At 42.7% G+C, this 17,600-nt stretch overlaps 1 protein-coding gene across 2 annotated transcripts in view; it reads left to right on the top strand.

The window, feature by feature from the left end:
* Nucleotides 1–17,600, top strand: part of thrb (thyroid hormone receptor beta) — a 99,421-nt gene that overhangs the window by 40,960 nt on the left and 40,861 nt on the right. The window contains exon 2 of one of the 2 annotated variants that reach the window (XM_070846558.1): nucleotides 16,433–16,499. The exons of the other annotated variant lie outside the window; for it this stretch is intronic. The gene's annotated coding sequence lies outside the window, so the exon portion shown is untranslated. The remainder of the gene's footprint in view (nucleotides 1–16,432; nucleotides 16,500–17,600) is intronic. 2 annotated transcript variants of the gene reach the window in all.

The raw sequence follows: 17,600 nt of genomic DNA on the forward strand, positions 1-17,600 counted from the left end.
AAGGGAAGTAGGGACTTGCTGAAGTGTGTTTTACTTGTTTTGCTGCTGTCATTGGAGTCATTTCATATTTCCATAGAAACACTAAGAGATAATCTAAAGAGGACAATGGCCAAGACACAAATGGATTGAGACAGATGAATAACATCAGTGGTGTAATCTACGCATAATTTGCTGGAAGGTGATACTGTCACAACACCTTCCTCACTCTAAAAGGGATACACAGTACACTTCATTTGTTCACCCTTTACTGAAGTACTAATAACTCAGTGTTAGAGTGGAAATGGCCAGCGGTTCGATTCCTGGCTCCTCCACTCCACGTGTCGAAGCATCTCTGGGCAAGATGCGGTATCCCAAATTGCCATTGGCACACACACATGTTCACAAGTAGAAGCTGTGCTTCGCATCCATGTGTGAATGCTTATTCTCTGACTGATGAGCAGGTTGGCACCTTGCACAGTAGTCTTTATTATCAGAGTAAGAATGGAGTGTAGCATGTAAGTATTATCAGAAAAATGACATTTTGAAAGCAGATGTACTCAACTGAGAAAAAAGGTTATACGTTATATTAAGATTGAGATTATTCTTCCTAAAAGCAGGATTTATAAGTTTTAATTTTATTTTATTTTATTAAAATAATTTTCGCCTTCACCTTTGTTTATCTTTAACTTTTGTCTGATCATCTGACTGCTCATGTTTTCTGCTTTGTCAAACTTACTTTTCTTGAAACCACCATGTCTCCAAATGTCAGCTGTTACCATGGTGGACACAACCCAATTATCACTGATAGAAATGAATGCCAAAACTATGAGATGTTTTAATCAACTTCTTTTATTAGTAGTAGAATAATTATTATTGATACGAGAAGAATGGCAGTGTGTTCCCTGTGCAGTTGCTGGGAAAAGCTATGTTCTAGTCAGGGTCAGCCTTGCAGAGCCTTGTGGCCCCAGCTGTTGGGTGGAGATGAGCCTTGGTTTGCACAGAAAACGCAGACCACTGGCCAAATCTTTATGAATTAAGAATCTGAGGAATTCAGCCTTTGGTTTGAGCCCGGTGTGACATCACCATGTTTACAGGCTTGTGTGTGTGTTGTGAATGTTCTGATGCTGGAGGGCGTTACTGTCTGGATGTATGTGGGGCATTTTGGCTGTCCACTGCATTCCACATGAATTTAAGTATTCTGTAATTTTAGGGTTTTAACTGTGTGTGTGTGTGTGTTTCTCCTAAAATCTGGCAGGGTTCCTCGCTAGCGAGGGTTGCGCCAGTGTGGTATCCAGGTTTCTGCCCCAGAGACATGGAAACGGACCAATCAGAGGAGTTTTGGAGAAAATCCTAGGGTGCCCATTACTGACCTATTTGCAGTTAGGCAGGCTTTGACACTCTTTGCAAACCATGTAACTATCAGAGCAGCCTTATAATGATGAGATGGATCAAGTCAGAACAACATATTACTTCTGCCCATTGAGCCACATTTAGAAGCTCTTGTTTTCTTCTGCAGCAAAATCCTCTCCAGATGAGTTGCTCATTTTCATTTCACTTGTTTTTTTTTTTTCTTCAGTTTCTTTGTTTTTGTGTAAATCTCTCTGATTTTACTGCCGGGAAAGCTGCAGCAAACGGCTTCCTGCACGTCTGCCAAGAAACATCTTGTTCGTCCAACGCCTTGCCATGGTACTGGCAGCCTGGCACCCATCATGCCTCTATCCTTTCCTTCCCTCCCCAGCCCTGCCTGCCTGCCTGCCTGTGTGTCTGGGAAAACCAAGTGTTTACTGTAGAGAACTAGGCAGTGCTGCAAAGTGAGTGTGAGGAAAACCCAGACCCAGATTTTACCGGTTTATAGATGTCTCAGTTTAGATCCTAAGTCTGTACCTCATTTCCTATACTATGTATTGTCTTAATTGTGGGACCTTTTGACTTCAATTACAATGACTGATGAGCAAAACATTTGTTCTAAAATGATATGGGACTTTCTAGCAAAGAGAAGCTTTTACAGTGCGGTGCGTTCTATGAATAGGCTCTTCTTTGCAGTACATGGTGAGGCGTTCACAGTGCAGAGTTCACAGCAGTTTTCATATGTCTCTGTGCAGTTTTACTGCCCTTATTAGTGACTTATAAATGAATAATGACGGCATGGATGAATGGATGAAATTAGGTATTACAGTTGAGTTAAGTATTTACAGTCTCTGAGATGTAGGCCAGCAGGGACTGAGGGAGGGCAGGGTGGGCGGGGGTAAGGGAAAGTCAGCAGTTTGGATGCTAAGGTCAATTCCTGAAATCAACGTTGTTGTTGCCTCCAGACAGCAATTCCCTCCCCATGCAAAGCCTCCAACAAACAATTTGTTCTCTCAAAGTCAAAGGCAAAAATGCAAACAGCCACTTAATGGTGCCAAATTACAAGATAGCTTTCCAGTTTCATTTTCATGACATGTTGTCGCCAGAATACACCGTGCTATTGCTCAGATAGTATATAATGCACAGTGTGCTTTCAGGGATTGTGTTTACATACCGTTCTGAATAATAGATAATACCTCACTTAAGGTCTTGTCAGGGATAAGCTGCTGAAATGCATCTTCATACGCGATGCGGGAACACAATAATCCTGTATGCAGGCAAAGTGGATGTGCGCTCACAATGCCTCCGAGAAATGAAACCATAGGAACTGCAGCAGTCTGCACATATAGTCATAAGTGAATTAGGTTCAGTTCTGATAAAATGCTCTGATAAGTACAAGTTATTTTAGATTTGAGGTTTAACACTGTTTGTATGTGTGTGTGCACTGTTAAATCAAGTATTGCACTTTTTGTTTCTGTTCTGCTTTGTTGTGGGAAGACAAAATGTTGACTCCATCTCTTCCCTGCAACATGACTCATGAGAGCTAGAGGTCTTCAAGGAGGTCCACTGTTAGTAGCCAAGACCCAATAATCGAGCCTAAAGCAGCTAAAAAAGTAGCCTAAGCCTAATCGTTACAGAACGTTAACTTATGTACATAACATACATAAGATATTTGCTAGCGTGTGGCAGATCTCCATCTGTTCCTTAAAGGATGCTGGTAGTCGCTGGAAAACAACCTCTTCTGGTTAATAATGTTAAAGCTGAACTACTAATAACCCGCCTGCTGTTTGGAACCTTCTATTTAGGAAGCGACCTCATGATAAGTGATCCGACTCGAGCGATGTAAAGCACTGGATGAGCATGGCCGACACATCAGACATTTATAACACAAACACATGAAAAACGAAGCCTCAGACTGAGCAGTACGCCGCGGCTTGACTTGCCGTCAGCCTCCAGAGTTTAACTTCCCCGCGTGGGTGCTGCTGATGCGCTAATGATGCAGGATGATATCGCCAACAGTGTCCAGTTGATGAGTAACCTGTCAGTCAATATGACTTCATCTTCACTGCTTCGGATTCATTTGTCTCTTTTTTTTTTTTTTTCCTTTTGTCTGGACCAAATGAACTGAGCTACAGGTGTCAGAGCATCCTGGCTATCGTGAAGGAATCAAACCTGAAACAAAGTGGTCCTCAGGTTGTCTAGCACCACGTGACACCCCCCCACACACACACACAACTCTACGATCTGTCTCACCTCTCTCTTTGACAGTATTCTTTCCATCCCGCTGTGACCATTCACAACAGGTCCAAACACATTTACAGGAGACATTTTGTACTAACTGTGTCATTACTAGGACCTTTTTTTATCAAAACAATGTCAGCCTGGTGTGTAGCTGCGTGTGTTTGTAGAAACAAACCAAACCACTCTTGTCAGACAAACAATTGCTCCACACATTAACAGAAATGCAAACATAACAGCAATTCCATCAGTTAAAGTGAACCAACAGGTCTCTGAGAAAAGAACAATGAGGATTTGATTTCGTATAATGCAACTAATGCTCATTTTCACATCATATTAGTCTGTATTACAGCTGGGCCGGTTAGGACTACAATCTTTGTTTGCTGAGGCGATCTTCACCACATTAAAGTGGGTCTTACCAGGTTTTGTAGCTCCTCATGAATGCATTTACCTCTTTATACTTGCCATTGACACTGAGCTACGTTATAGAGAAATATAAAACCATAATAACGAGATTTTAAAATGCCTCTCTGACGACAACACCAATACACTGAATAACTTACTGAGCATTTTGTTGTCGTCCTTCCTGTCAACTTACAGATGATACAGTCTCCAACAAAAAAAACCTTATCTTAGAAACAGGAAGCAGTTCCGATTTGTATCTTACACCCCCCCCAGGTGAAAAAATCTGTTTCAGCAGCACACTCGTGAAGGGTTATGCTTCGTGTGGCCCGTGCTGCGACCGTTCCCTGGGGCCTTCGCCCCAGCCCGACGGCAAGGAGCGAGGACGGCATCGCTTAGTAAAACCGCCAGACAGATTTTCTAAAATAATGATTGAGACAGCTCATCAGGATGGTTTACATGTCTGCCGGGTGTTTCTCATCACACGCGTCAGAAAATGTGCTGGATGAAAGTTTCAGAATGTCTGTGCCAGTTTGAATGGAAGTTTTGAGCGCTAGAAACCATGTAACTGACGCTCCTTTTAAAGACGTTGCCGCATTTTCGCTTATGAAGTCTTGTAAGTCTCCGCGTCTTCACGTGAATACCCAACACATCTGAGGGCAACGTAAACATCCAGACTCAGTAGTCCGTCCACTGAGTCAACTCTTGAGTTGCAACAAGGCAGGGAACCGAAACAACAAACTGGGTCATGTGTCAGTGCCCTCGGAGCAACCCACATGACTGTTGTGAGAATGATTCATGTGAGTGGTTTGTGATCTGCCACCTCTCCCGTTACCTTTAGGCAGTTCAAACAAACCGTCAAGGTTGTGGAGAGCAGTGATCGTTATCGTTCGTCGATGGTCAGGTTTTAGTCATTTAAGTAAGTGTACATCAGTAGGGAAATGAATCACCCAGTCAACTGACAGAAAACTAAATGACAACAATTCATGAACTGATGTTTATCAGGTAAAACTCCGATTACAGATTGTCAAATGTGCGGATTTGCTTTTCTGTGTTGTATCTGGACGTGGACTGAAAGTCTTTGGACTGTTAGTCTGAAGGAGCTGGGAACATGTGACGGGCGTTCTTTTGACATTTTATTGGCTAAATGGTTTATCCATTAATTAAGAAAAAGCTCACTAGTGACTCTGAGCTGTGACTCCAGCCCTAGCAGACGTGGTAGATGTAGTGTTACTGCTATGTTGCCCACCATACACATCCAGCGGTATGAGATAGATGAGTATTTTCTAGAAATGACCTCACAGTTGATTTGACACTGATATGATGATGTTTAGAAACACCTTTGTGAGTGTGACTGTGCAGAGCAGGTACGTGCCATCCTGCAGGGGTAGCCCCCCCCCCCCCGGCCTGGACGCTGGCAGCCTCGCTGTCACATCTGGCATGAAGCAGCAGCGGCTGATCAGTGCTGACACAGAATATGTGAACATGTATTCCCTGTAACACCCCCTGCGTGCACACACACACACTCTCACTCCCAGCACTCGTAGTGAAGCTAATTCACACACTAACACACTTATAGTACTTAAAGCGCAAATAGCACTGTACACACACAGAGGTCGTGCAGGGGTCAGGATTTCCTACTGTATAGTACCAGCACACAGTACTGCAGGCGCGTATGCGTCAGTGCTGTGGCGGGGGCAGGACAGTGGGGGTGCTGGGGGAGGGAGAGTTGGCACAACATGCAAGGTCAGTGTTAACACCGCTGCCAGGGTAAAACTGAGTGACCCAGGTTAGAAGGATACACAGCCTGTGAAAAAGAGGCCACATTTAAGACAGAAAGAGGAACCAAATCGTTTCTGAATCTTTTTCGCTGCAGATCTTCGGATCAGGTCGACGCTGATTATGTTTTTATTATGTTTGCGTGTCTTTCATCGCACTCCCCTGTCCTGTTTGTGATTAAGGGGTCGGGGCTTCTCTCACTGCGCATGTGTCTGTTGTGCATATTTTTTAAACAATTTTTATTTATAACTTTCGGTTCACTTCCAACAACACAGCCCGCTTGTCATCCCCCCCTGCTGTTCCACCTCCTCAGCGCCTGTATTTAAATAAATCCCCAAGGCTCTGTAGAGCAGAGCAAAGTCAACCCTGCATCCCACTGATTCCATTTGTTACTAAATATTAAATACCACTGAAATGGTTTTGCCAAATGTGTTTTTGGAAGAAACACAGTTCCTGTATGGATTATGTTCAGTGTTCCTAGAGGTTATTGGTGAATGGCTGGCATAGAAAGCCCACGATCTGGAACCGGATGCTTTCCCTAAGCTCAAGTGAACTGCGATACCTAAAAATGAGAACAAAAATCCTGCTTTAATCGTTTGCTGCTTTGCTTGACGTACAGTATGTGGATATTGGGGGAAAACAAGCGAAATGTAGGTGAATGTTTTGCAGATATGTTTTAATTAGTACGATATGTATCTACCAGAACATACAGTATCTACTTTAGTGAAATAGTGTTTAAATGTATTTTTAGGAGACGGTAGAGAATAAGTAGATAATAATATAGAGGGACATAACTGAATATATGTTGTAATGTGTAATGTAGCACATTACAGCAGAGTCATTATTTCCTCATGTATAACTGTTTTAATCTAATTCCTACACACTGCTCATAATGTTTTATTGTTATTTTATTTCTACAAACTTCATCATGTCCCTTTAGAATTCCTCTGCATGCTTTTGTCATTGTTCTGCTTCCCCAGTATATTCTGCTTTAGGCTGACTGTGTAACAGCTGTCCAGAAACATTTAAAACAGCATTTATTATTCATAAAAATCTAATTGAAATGAATTGACAACAATTTTAGATATGATCATTGAAGGCCTGGTTCCTGATTCTCAAATGAGCGGATGTGTTGTTCCTCTCAGTCTTTCTGTCTTTCTTTATCATTACGACTTGATGGTTTTGAACTGTTGGTTAAACCAATAAAGGCAAAACAATTAAAACAATCCTATTTTTTACAGTAATTCCTGAACAGGCCTTTTAATTGATTTAACAAATAATAATAGAACAAACTTGCATGAGAGGCTTCTCCTGAGAATGAACAAGACCACCGGTGCCAGCCTTAATAAAAATGGAGAACATCAGTGATATGAAGGAGCTAAACAGCCAGATTCACCTCTGCAGTGCTGCAGAGATCAGAGTACTGATGCACATCTAATCACATAAACAGTGAGCAGAGAGAGCCGCTGCGTCAAACATGTTCATATTTGTCAGAATGAAATGTTAGTTGAATTCTGCATCCTTACTGATCCTGCCAGTATTTTTGCCTCGCCTCCCCTCCCCTCCCCTCCCCTCCCCTCCCTCCCCTCCCCTCCGTCTCTCTGCATCTTTCCCTGTTTTTTTTTTTTTTTTTCTCTCATTGTGAACAGCTTACTGCAGTATCCTTAAAGTCCCTGCATGTGTCCTGAGTTGTCCTCTCTTACCCAGCATGCACCGCAGCGATCTGGGGCTGTGTCGGCTCAGGATAGGCGCACACTTTTGATGTCGGTAGAGAGGAGGGGGGAGGACAGGCAGACGCTATGATGCTGCTTTATACTCTCCTTTCAATGGTTTCCCTCAGCGCCCACTGCTGTCATCAATTTGAAAAGGGCTTTTTTTCACCCTCCCCCTTTTGCTTTTTTTCCTCTCTGGCCCTGAAATAGTGTTCATGAGGCCGAGAAAAAAGGGAAAAAAAACTCGGCATTGCTGCAAACAGAGTCTGCGAGCCAGCGCATTGTCCTGATGTGACCCACACTCTCTCACACAGGCGAAAGCAGCAACAGTCAGGCCGAAAGGGAGGCGTGTGTGCGTGTCTGTCTGTCTGTCTGTCTGTCTGCATGTGTGTGTGTGTGTGTGTGTGTGTGTTGTATAAGGTGGTGATTTTAGCAGAGCAAGAAATGCATGAAAGTTTTTCTAATCTTTATCTGCAGCATCCCAGTGTTGCATACTATTTTCCACTGTGTGTTCCACTGTGATATTAACCTGCACACACACACACACACACACACACACACACACACACACACACACACACACACACACACACACACACGATTTTCTCTGCGGTTATCATCCTCCCTCACATTTATCCTCACCATATCATCCATTTTGGCAATAATTCAGTTCGTGCCGAAACAATTAGTCAGTGAATCAATTAGAAGGTTGATCATCAATAATTTTGATGATTAATGATTAATTAATGATTTTTTTTAGGCAAACTTACAAAACAGCATTCACGACTAACTCCATTTTTGTCTTTTTCAGATTGAGATGATTCAGTTAAAAAAATGAATTTAGACAAACACACATGCTGAGAACTACATAATAGCTTTTCTTTTTGTATTAAAAATACTGTTTTATATCATGCCATTATAGGCCTGCTCTGTTTTTCTTTAATGTAGCTAGATAAACGAATGATTAAGCCCTCCTACAGTTCATTAGTTCATGTTGGTGTAGACATTTTTTATTTCCACAAAGGCTTTATGCCCGAGCAGTCCCAAGAATATGAAGAAGGGTGCCGATCGATTAGTCATTTAGTCCTAAAAATGTCTTGTTTTATCCAAGCAGCTAAAACATATTCAGTTTACAGTGATAAGCAGGGAGCAGCATCACATCCTCACATCTGAGACGTCAGAGCCAGCAAAAGTTATTTTCGTTGATAAATTACTTGAACTATTGAGGATGTAAGATGGAGTTTATAGGAAACCCCTCCTGCTGACCATGTTGTATGACTGAACCCCCCCCCAATAGGCAAATGATACACAAACCCTTCGAAGAATTTCAAATTTTGACAAAACGATCCGAAAGTGAGGTCCAGTTAAAAGCTGGAGCTGGAGCCTTCAGACACACCACTCAGGGTCGTGTTTTTTTAGGGCAACTTTCCTAGATGCCGTTTCCGGCTAACTCCTTCTGCAGATTTGATCAGAAAATTAAGACGAACCATTTAATGGAGTTTAAATGTTTTCAGTACGATCATGTAACGTGTTCACATTCTGTGTTCAGCGGCAGTGGTTTCAGCTCTGACTCCATGTGGTTCCGGCTGTTTGCTCAGGTGCTGACAGCTCCTTGACTCAGACTCATTATGTCAGTTATCTTTACCTGTGTGTTTCCTCTAGCTGTGCTCACTTGAGGGTAGTGTTTCCACGAAGGGTGGTCTGGACAGTCCTCTGTCTTCAGAAGTCTTCTGGATAGAGATTTTTTTCTCTCTTGCCTCACCTCTGTATGTAGTTCCCTCTCTCCATAACATTGTCGCCTGTGTCAGCTTTGGACATCTAATTTCTTAACAAAGGTTCCTTCAGATGCTAAAAAGTCAGTTCATGTACTCTGGTTAGGAATATCTACTTTTATATGGGGGAGGTACTGGTACAGTTTGTGTGGCTGATCTGCATATTTGACAAAGATGTTCTTTTCCTTTAGAGGTAACATCATCTAATATGATCACTATGCCTGGGCAAATTCCCTATCTGTTCATTTTCCTTGCATTATTTCCATTCTCTCAGATTCTGTGAGCCAGATTCCAATGATTTGGCTGATTTTAGTTACGATATGGGCATCTCATCTGAACTAAAAATGTTCAGTCTGTTCTAGTCTGTACTAATCCACTGTGTTTGACGTTTTTACAACTGTATTGACTACTACTATCAGTGTAGTTGTGAGAGGATTGAAGAGGATTCATTTGCTCACATCTCTTTATTTTATCTTGTAAAAAAAAAGTTACTTATTGTAATAATTCTTGCTTTATTTGTTACATGAATAAGGAAAACTAATCGTTAGACCATTATTACTTTAATTACAGAATAAACAATGATTTTGAAATTGAAATTCACCTCTACTGCTCATAAGGATAAGTTTGGTAAGAGTAATGCAGTCATTAGCGTATTAGCATGCCAACATTTGCTGCAGCACAGGCTGATGGGAATGTCTTTTGTTTTTTCAAGCATTTGGCCACAAATGGCAAATTAAGAATTTGACCTGATGATGGCGATGAAAACTGCTGTTATTACAGTTCGGCCCACGGGCAGCATGTGTGTTTACCAAATGTCATGATTCTTGTCGATATTGAGATATTTGAGTACTGGATAGGTAAAAACTTTACCCTACTGGTGGCGCTACGGGAAAAGTCAGTGGGATTCATCCTCTGGGGACCACGAATGACCATAAAAAATTTCGTGCTAATCCACCCAATAACTGTTGAGCTACATCAGTCCACGACCGAAGAGGTGTACTTAATGAATGACCCTGCCATCCCTAGAGCCACGGCACTAAGAGGCCACAAATGAAAGGAATCTGCCTGTTCCTAATGCAAAATAATTGCATATGAACATAGTTCTTGGAGGAGGTGTTCATTTCAGTGAGGATTATTTTCAGGTTGGGTTCATCTTAGGACTCTGAGCCTCCAGCATCATAATCACGGTTTTTCTGCTTTGCTGTGCTCTAAAGTGAATTTTTATCTGAGGCAAAAATTCAAAGGTGTGCTGCAGCCTCGGAGTTTAGTTTCACTCCTGCCTCTGCCTCATACTTTCAGCTCACCGCAATGTTTTTGGATCCAATCTCCTTTTGCTGTTGAGGCTGTAATGAAACCCACTGCTTTAAGTTTATTATTGATTGGGACTAAATGCTCCCCGCTGCTTCATGTTAAAACCTTCTAATGGAAGTAGCTACTGTACGCATAGCCTTGCTCCTTGAGGTTAGCGACTGACTGCTGACAGCTTTTGCGTTTTTCTCCCAGCAGCTCAGTTTTGAAACATTGCAGTATTGAACATTGCAGGGAGCAGGAAGACACAGCCACAACACAATGATTAGATCCGGAGCTGCAGGCGACAGGCACTTTTGCAGTTTTGCTAAAACACATCATTGAGGCAAGAGACGCTGTTCTTATCACATGGAATACTGGGGGTGGGTGGCTCAATATCTAACGTAACCATATCACCCATGCAAAGTCTTGGGTGTGTCACATTAGATCACAAGTTGTGGGCACATGATCACTCTGTTCAGTCTCAGCACAGCACTCTTCTCTGCTGCGGTTGTGTACGTGCTCACATGGGTGACCTCATTATTTCAGAGAATCAACACTATGAAGGGATTTTATTTACCTCAATAGTGACAATGTACTTGAAATAGAAATGTGTCCAAATAAAATGAAGCAACAAGAATAGTAATAACACAGGCTTTGATGACATTATCATCAGATATAATATAGAAGTACAATTCAGAATACAAGTGCAGTGTGCAAAAAAGATGAGTAATGAGTAAAAAATAGAAATTAAACAGAAACAACACAACACAAGCTCATTAACACCCACATGCTGCCACATTCAGTCAGGAGGAGCAGAGAAGCGAAGAGACATCAAGCAAACAGAAGTTGCAGATACATAAGTAGCAGGTACATACTGGGAATGATTGGAAGGCAAACGGTGCAGAACATGGAAGGGGGGTTTAAAGGACTGCCATGTGTGGAAAAAGTCTCCCTTGAGCCTCTCAGGGTATCTTTTATGTTCTCAAGTTGGAGAAATAGCTTGACGTCTTTAAGCCATTGGGACATAGGAGGAGTCTTGGCAGAGTTCCAGTGTAACAGCTGAAATATAAATCTGCATGAAATGACTGTTTGTCCACGATCCGATTAAAGCATTGATTTGATTTCATTTTAAATGATTTGTTAACAGATAGAACTTTGCAAAGTTCAATGTAGTTTTTAGGTGTTGGAAGGTCGAATAGCCATGAAGAAAAAAAACAAACCGGCCTTGTAGAAACAGAGATGAGCAGCGTGATGATCACACGCTTCAGTGGTCAGAGGAGCTTCAGTCGATCGTAACAGATGCGCTCTGTTGGCGCAGACATGTTACGCAGCGCCCATGCATGTATTCTGCTCCTAACGGTGCGATACGTCTGGCTAGGAGAGATGTGGATGCAGTGTCTTGAAATGCTTAGCGTTTAATGTAATGTGCGATGTATCCAGAAGTAGTTTATAAAAGATACATGTGCATCATAAATCTTGCCACATGCCTCTCTTCAACATGGCAGTATGTTATCTGCTGTTGAGTCATAAATAGTTTGCGGTCTCTGCCATGTCCATAGAGAACCACTCATGCTGTAAATGGTAAATGGTCTATTAGTATAGAGCCCTTCTAGTCAATCCAAGGACATGGTCCTTGACCAAACACTGGCCTTAGATGTGGAAGGAAGATAAAGAGTTCGATAAATAAAGGATGTCTTTGGTCCTTATTTGACCCCATTGAGATTCATCAAAGAAAAAGACATTACATTGGTAAAAAAAAATCAACAAATCGCTGAATAAACGTTGGACTTTTATCATCCACCAGCAGTGGATTGGGATGGGCTTTTAATTGTGTTGAGTTGTATGAATTTTTTAGAAGCGGTGAACTCAAGCACAGCCTTGATGTTTTATTTTCTCTTATGTCAAAGTAGACTTTTTCTCCATTTTACATATTTAAAATACACATTTTGTAGCCTGCAGCACCAAGAGGCCGCTTCTCCAAAAACCCACAAAGGCAAGTCCCTGAGACACACAACAACAGCAGTGTGCGCAAATACTGTTGCAAACAACTGGAAAGAGGCACCTCGTGCTGCAGAAAGGGGGAGTGATCTCCCCCTAAGCTACTGTAGCTAATACGAACAGATTCATCACAAACACAGCAGCATGAAAAACACTGGAATAATAGCACCATTTTCTTGTTTGCATGAATGTCTGTGAGCTTTAAAAGCCAGTAGCATCAGCGCTTGTATTACTGGCCGCTACATTACGCTACCTTTAAGAATCAGATGTGTTTTCCAGAGCTGTAGACACTGATTGGGAGATGCGGTTTATAAATGCGCTGCAAGTTCAGAGTCACTATAGCACCCTTAAGGCTGAGTACTAATTCCTAGAGTTAATGGTACAGTAATTGGAGGCTAAGTACACAGTACTAATCACATGGGAAACATGAAGTCGGGACTCGCGAGTTGGGATCACTGGCACAGAAAAGCCTTGCATTCATTAAGTTTCCCACAGACCGCTCGACACACCCCTGGAGGAAAATACTGAGGAGGATCTGTGCCCTGCCCAGCCTTTACTTAACCATTTACAGCCTTTGCAGCCCGGCCTGTCGACACTCATCCAAACGTCTTCTTGAGACTCTCTCCAGACCCAGACACCGGCCCAAATGTCATTTTACACTTGGTCACTTTTTTAAAAGTCTAAACCATTCATACTTTTCCCGCATTGGAAACGATGAAGACCAACAGCAGAAGAGGATGCTGAAAATGTGCGTCACATTTGTCAAATATAACTCCAATCACCATGGAAACTGAGTAACAGTGTGTATCAGTGGGTGTGTTTTTTTCACAACTCTGTCTGTCTCTCTCTCTCTCTCTCTCTCACACACACACACACACACATGCACACACTTTCTTTTCATCTCCCTGCATGTGTCTCTCTCCACATAAATATATCCACGCACATTTCTGACTAGATCACTCGCTGGTAGAAAATATTTTGGAAACGGCTGCATTCTTTTGGGAAGGAATGAGGAAAACATGACAAGTAAAGTTTGAATGGAGGAGATGGACGGTATTAGATATACCGCAGCTCCATTGTCATTGCCCTGTACTCAGTGTGCAACCAAATGAATGCGCTGCAGAGTGTGTATGCCTTGCCCACTGGGATTGGGAGGCGATTTGAAACCACCACTTTCACTTTTTATTGTCATTTGTATTGCGCCACATATGAGGCCGTTATACTACAGGGAAGACATTCTGCAGTTATTTACGTTGCTCCTAAAAGCTGGTACCCAGCTGAATGCAGGATAATAGATTGCATTTGAGACTGTCAAGTGTCAATCTACGGGCACATATGTATGGAGATTTGATTTGGGAGACCCACTGATTTATTGGGTCCACTCTTAGTTGCTTAACTTTGGAAATGCATCCCTTCCTTCCTTCACACCCAAAAATCGTGCATTCCAAAACCGCTGTCCACAGTGTGTAAATGTGAAAAGTCATGCCTTGGCTTCTTAAAGTGGCCCTGTGGAGTTTTCTTGCAAACAAACAAAGATTATGAGCACATTCAGTGCGTTTCCTTCTTCATAAAACATTTGTAAAACCTAATTTTAAAGTCCAGCTATTTTAAATTCTGGCATATTGTATGCCCGTGTTTACTAGCTTGCGGTCTTCCTCTTCCCCGGCTTTGCTGACGCACTGCAGCACATCTAGGTGTGTTACTGCCACCTGGTGATCAGTGGAATAGTGTGAAACCGGGACGGTGCTTCACGACAGCCGCCGGCATTTGCTTGCTCATGCACGTGCCACAGAAGACAGGGCTCGCTCTTAGAGAAACAGCTCCATAGCACTGTTAGAGGTCTAAAACTCTATAGGGAACCTTTACTGTTCAGGCGCATTTTTGCCAAGAACTATATAAAATAGAATAGAATAGAAATATATATTTTGTCTCCTGGTGTTTGTACAGCTCGTAATTACCAACAAATAGATATGACAGTTTTCTTGAGGTGCTCTTCAGGTAGTTTTTACAGTGTGTGCATTGGTGCAACATCTGTGTGTGTGGGTGGGCATTAGAAAGAGATTGTTATATGAATTCAAGGCCAAAGGCCTAACAGGCAGGTAGCCATCTGTCAGAATAACACACTGAGTGCTGAGGTCACAAGACTAGCCGCTGCTGAGTTCTGGTTGTTAGTTGTCATCACCACATCTGGACCCACACAAGAAAGACAGCTAACACCAAGTATACTTCCTTTCTATGATGCAGGCTTGTTGCTGAGATCTGGCAACGCAGCAGTCAGGCCGTCGTGGTTAGTTAAACTTTGAAAACTTGATTGATTTTGAAAAAATGAAGCAGAACAGTAACAGTTTGGGGGATTATTTCAAACATCTCAGGGCCTGTGAATCAGGGAATACATTTTTTTGAGAGTCACAACACCCGCGAACTAACTAGAATTTGATCCATTAGGTCCGATAACATTTGGAACGTCTAGAGGAGCCACGTGACTGAATCATTTAATCCCCATTCAGGTTAGTGGAGGGCTAACCAGAAGTTAGCCAGAAATGCTGTGCATGCTCAGTCGGCCCAACAATGCAGAAGATCCGTGGACTTTTATGTCCGGGAAGTCGGCTTCATGCGCCGCTGAGCAACTTTCATAGGAATGAACAGAGCCTCGCCTCCAACGCTGTATCCAGCTCTCTGTATACATGCATGGTGTTTGTAGCGTTGAATAAGGGTCGATGGAGAGCGGGAGGAAACAGAACGGAGCACAGCAGAGCAACCAGCCTCCGCGAATGAATTGGTGCTTGGAAATGAGGCCTGAACCCAAGCAAATATGTAAATGAGCTGCGCAGACAAATAGGACTTGATTATGTTGCACTGTTATGGATAGACGGTGTTAATAAAACAATAATTCACTTTCACATAGAAGAGTGGTGTTACACCCCCCCCCCCAGATGAGATGCAAATTGTGCATGCGTGTGCACACTTGTTTGTGTGAGGAAAAGTGTGTTAGAGTGCGACAGACAGAGCACAGAGGGAGGAAAAGCATTCCCATTAGAGTGCCCATTAACTCTGATTACAAGTGATTACCGTCTGTTGGAGAGAGATGACCAGCCCTGTCCTGCCACTGAATTAATGACATAAACAAATGCTTTCCTTTTCTAGTTCTCAGCATAATCCAACCATGTCTTGTGTTTTTTTTTTTTTTTTTTTTCTTTTGACTTCTTCTCACTGTGAACTTAACATGACTTCCAGTGGTTTTTGGACAAAACACCAGACTCAGTCAAACCTGAGCCTTCGTTCTGCTCCCCTGCACATGTTGCTTTGTCACGGTTGTTTTATTTATGGCCGTTTTCCTCCCAAAATGCCATTCTTCACTGCAGGGGCTGACACACACACACACAAAAAGATAAATTGAGGACTGCTGGTCCAAAAGGGAAAAGAAATTTAGACTGAGATTTCACCGCCCTTACTGCAGGGGGGGGGTATTTGTGGTTGTAACCATATGTGGAAACCACCAGAGGTTATTTTAAAGCAGCTGTGGGAGTTGCTTTGTTGCAAATAGGCCACCTTGGCCAGATGTAGTACTCTTACGACATCCCGCCACAGCGTCTCAGCACAAGAGGTGTTAAAACTGACGTGGGCGCTTCGCTGTGACGCATTTATTTGCACTTTGAATTTGTCTTGCCAATTCGTGATTCCGGTGAAAACGTAGGCAGACACCTGCAGTGTAGGTGTTTGTAATGTCTTCACCCTCACCAATGAGGGTTAGTGCCATGGTAACATGTTAGCAAGTGTGTTTAGCCTTCCTGCGGACCTCCTGGTTTCGTAGCCAGACTGTGGTTTTCATCTTGGTTGCTCATTAGTTTGACCGGGCTGCATCTCTGTGTGTGCGTGTGTGTGTGTGTGTGTGTGTGTGTGTGTGTGTTTTTGTAGGTGTTTCTCTCGGGGAGCTCAGCAGCTCCTCAGCATTGCCTGGAGTCAGACTTCACCACTTCCTCTGGTAAGACCTTCATGTTGCTCAACTCCTCGCAGCCAGAGTCCTGCAGCCTACAGAATGCCAATACACAGTGTTTCTCTGCACTAGACCTCCCTGCTGTGGCCAAGGGGCGCAAACACACACACACACACACACACACACAGAAAATCAAACATATCTAGCAGTTGTGACTCGTGATGTAAATGTACTGAAGCCCCCATCTTGGTACTGATCCATATTGGTGATCTGTCTGTTTATTCTCCCTCTTGTCTTTGGGTCTGACGGCTGCAGACCATGCATGTGTGTAGGGGGCGTCACAGGGTTTAGGTTAAAAGCAGCACAATTCACAAGGTATGAATATTCCACCAATACACCGACGTACTTGCTTTTTCTAGAAGAATCTTACAGGATGAAGGGATCCTCTCCATAAAGTTACCAGACACTTAGAACAACTATCTGAGCCTGTCAGTGGAGAAAACAAGCACTTTTAGTGGACATGCTTTGATTATTTGAATTTCCCCAGAGGAATACATTACAGCCTGTTTGCAGCCCATTTCTACTTGACCAGTTGCAATGTTTTTTGTACCTACCGGTCATTTTGAACCCGTAATATGTAAAAAAAAAAGGTTTGGAGATTTCAAAAGTTGACAAAACAATCACACACCAGGATGCATTTAACAGCTATTTACCAGAATCTTGAGGCATTTCACATGATTTTAATCAGCAGGGGGAGTCTGCCCAGTCATATCGGAATTGGAGATGTTTTCAACTATGAGGCCAACTTGGACAAAGAATTTCCCCTAAACGTCCCCAGTGTGACTGTATGGGTCGCCACTTTTGCTGTCGAGGTTCGGGGGAACGAGGACTCGTGCAAAACAGCATAGATGGGGCTGAGCCTGCTGCACCTCTTCTAATAATAATAAATGATGTTTACATGAATCATTTCAGACGCCTGTCTTTGAGTCCGGCACAAAGTCCACAAAGAGAGTCACCTACTGGCAGTTAGCAGATAATAGCCATTATGCCAAAACCACATAGGGACCTAGAGTCACATTTATGTTGAATTTCCCTTTAACTGCATGTAAAAGTACACAATAGTGTTTTTTTCTAAAATCAGTTTTTTAA

The sequence above is a fragment of the Pempheris klunzingeri genome, chromosome 16, assembly GCF_042242105.1.
Source record: "Pempheris klunzingeri isolate RE-2024b chromosome 16, fPemKlu1.hap1, whole genome shotgun sequence".
Taxonomy (NCBI): Eukaryota; Metazoa; Chordata; class Actinopteri; order Acropomatiformes; family Pempheridae; genus Pempheris; species Pempheris klunzingeri.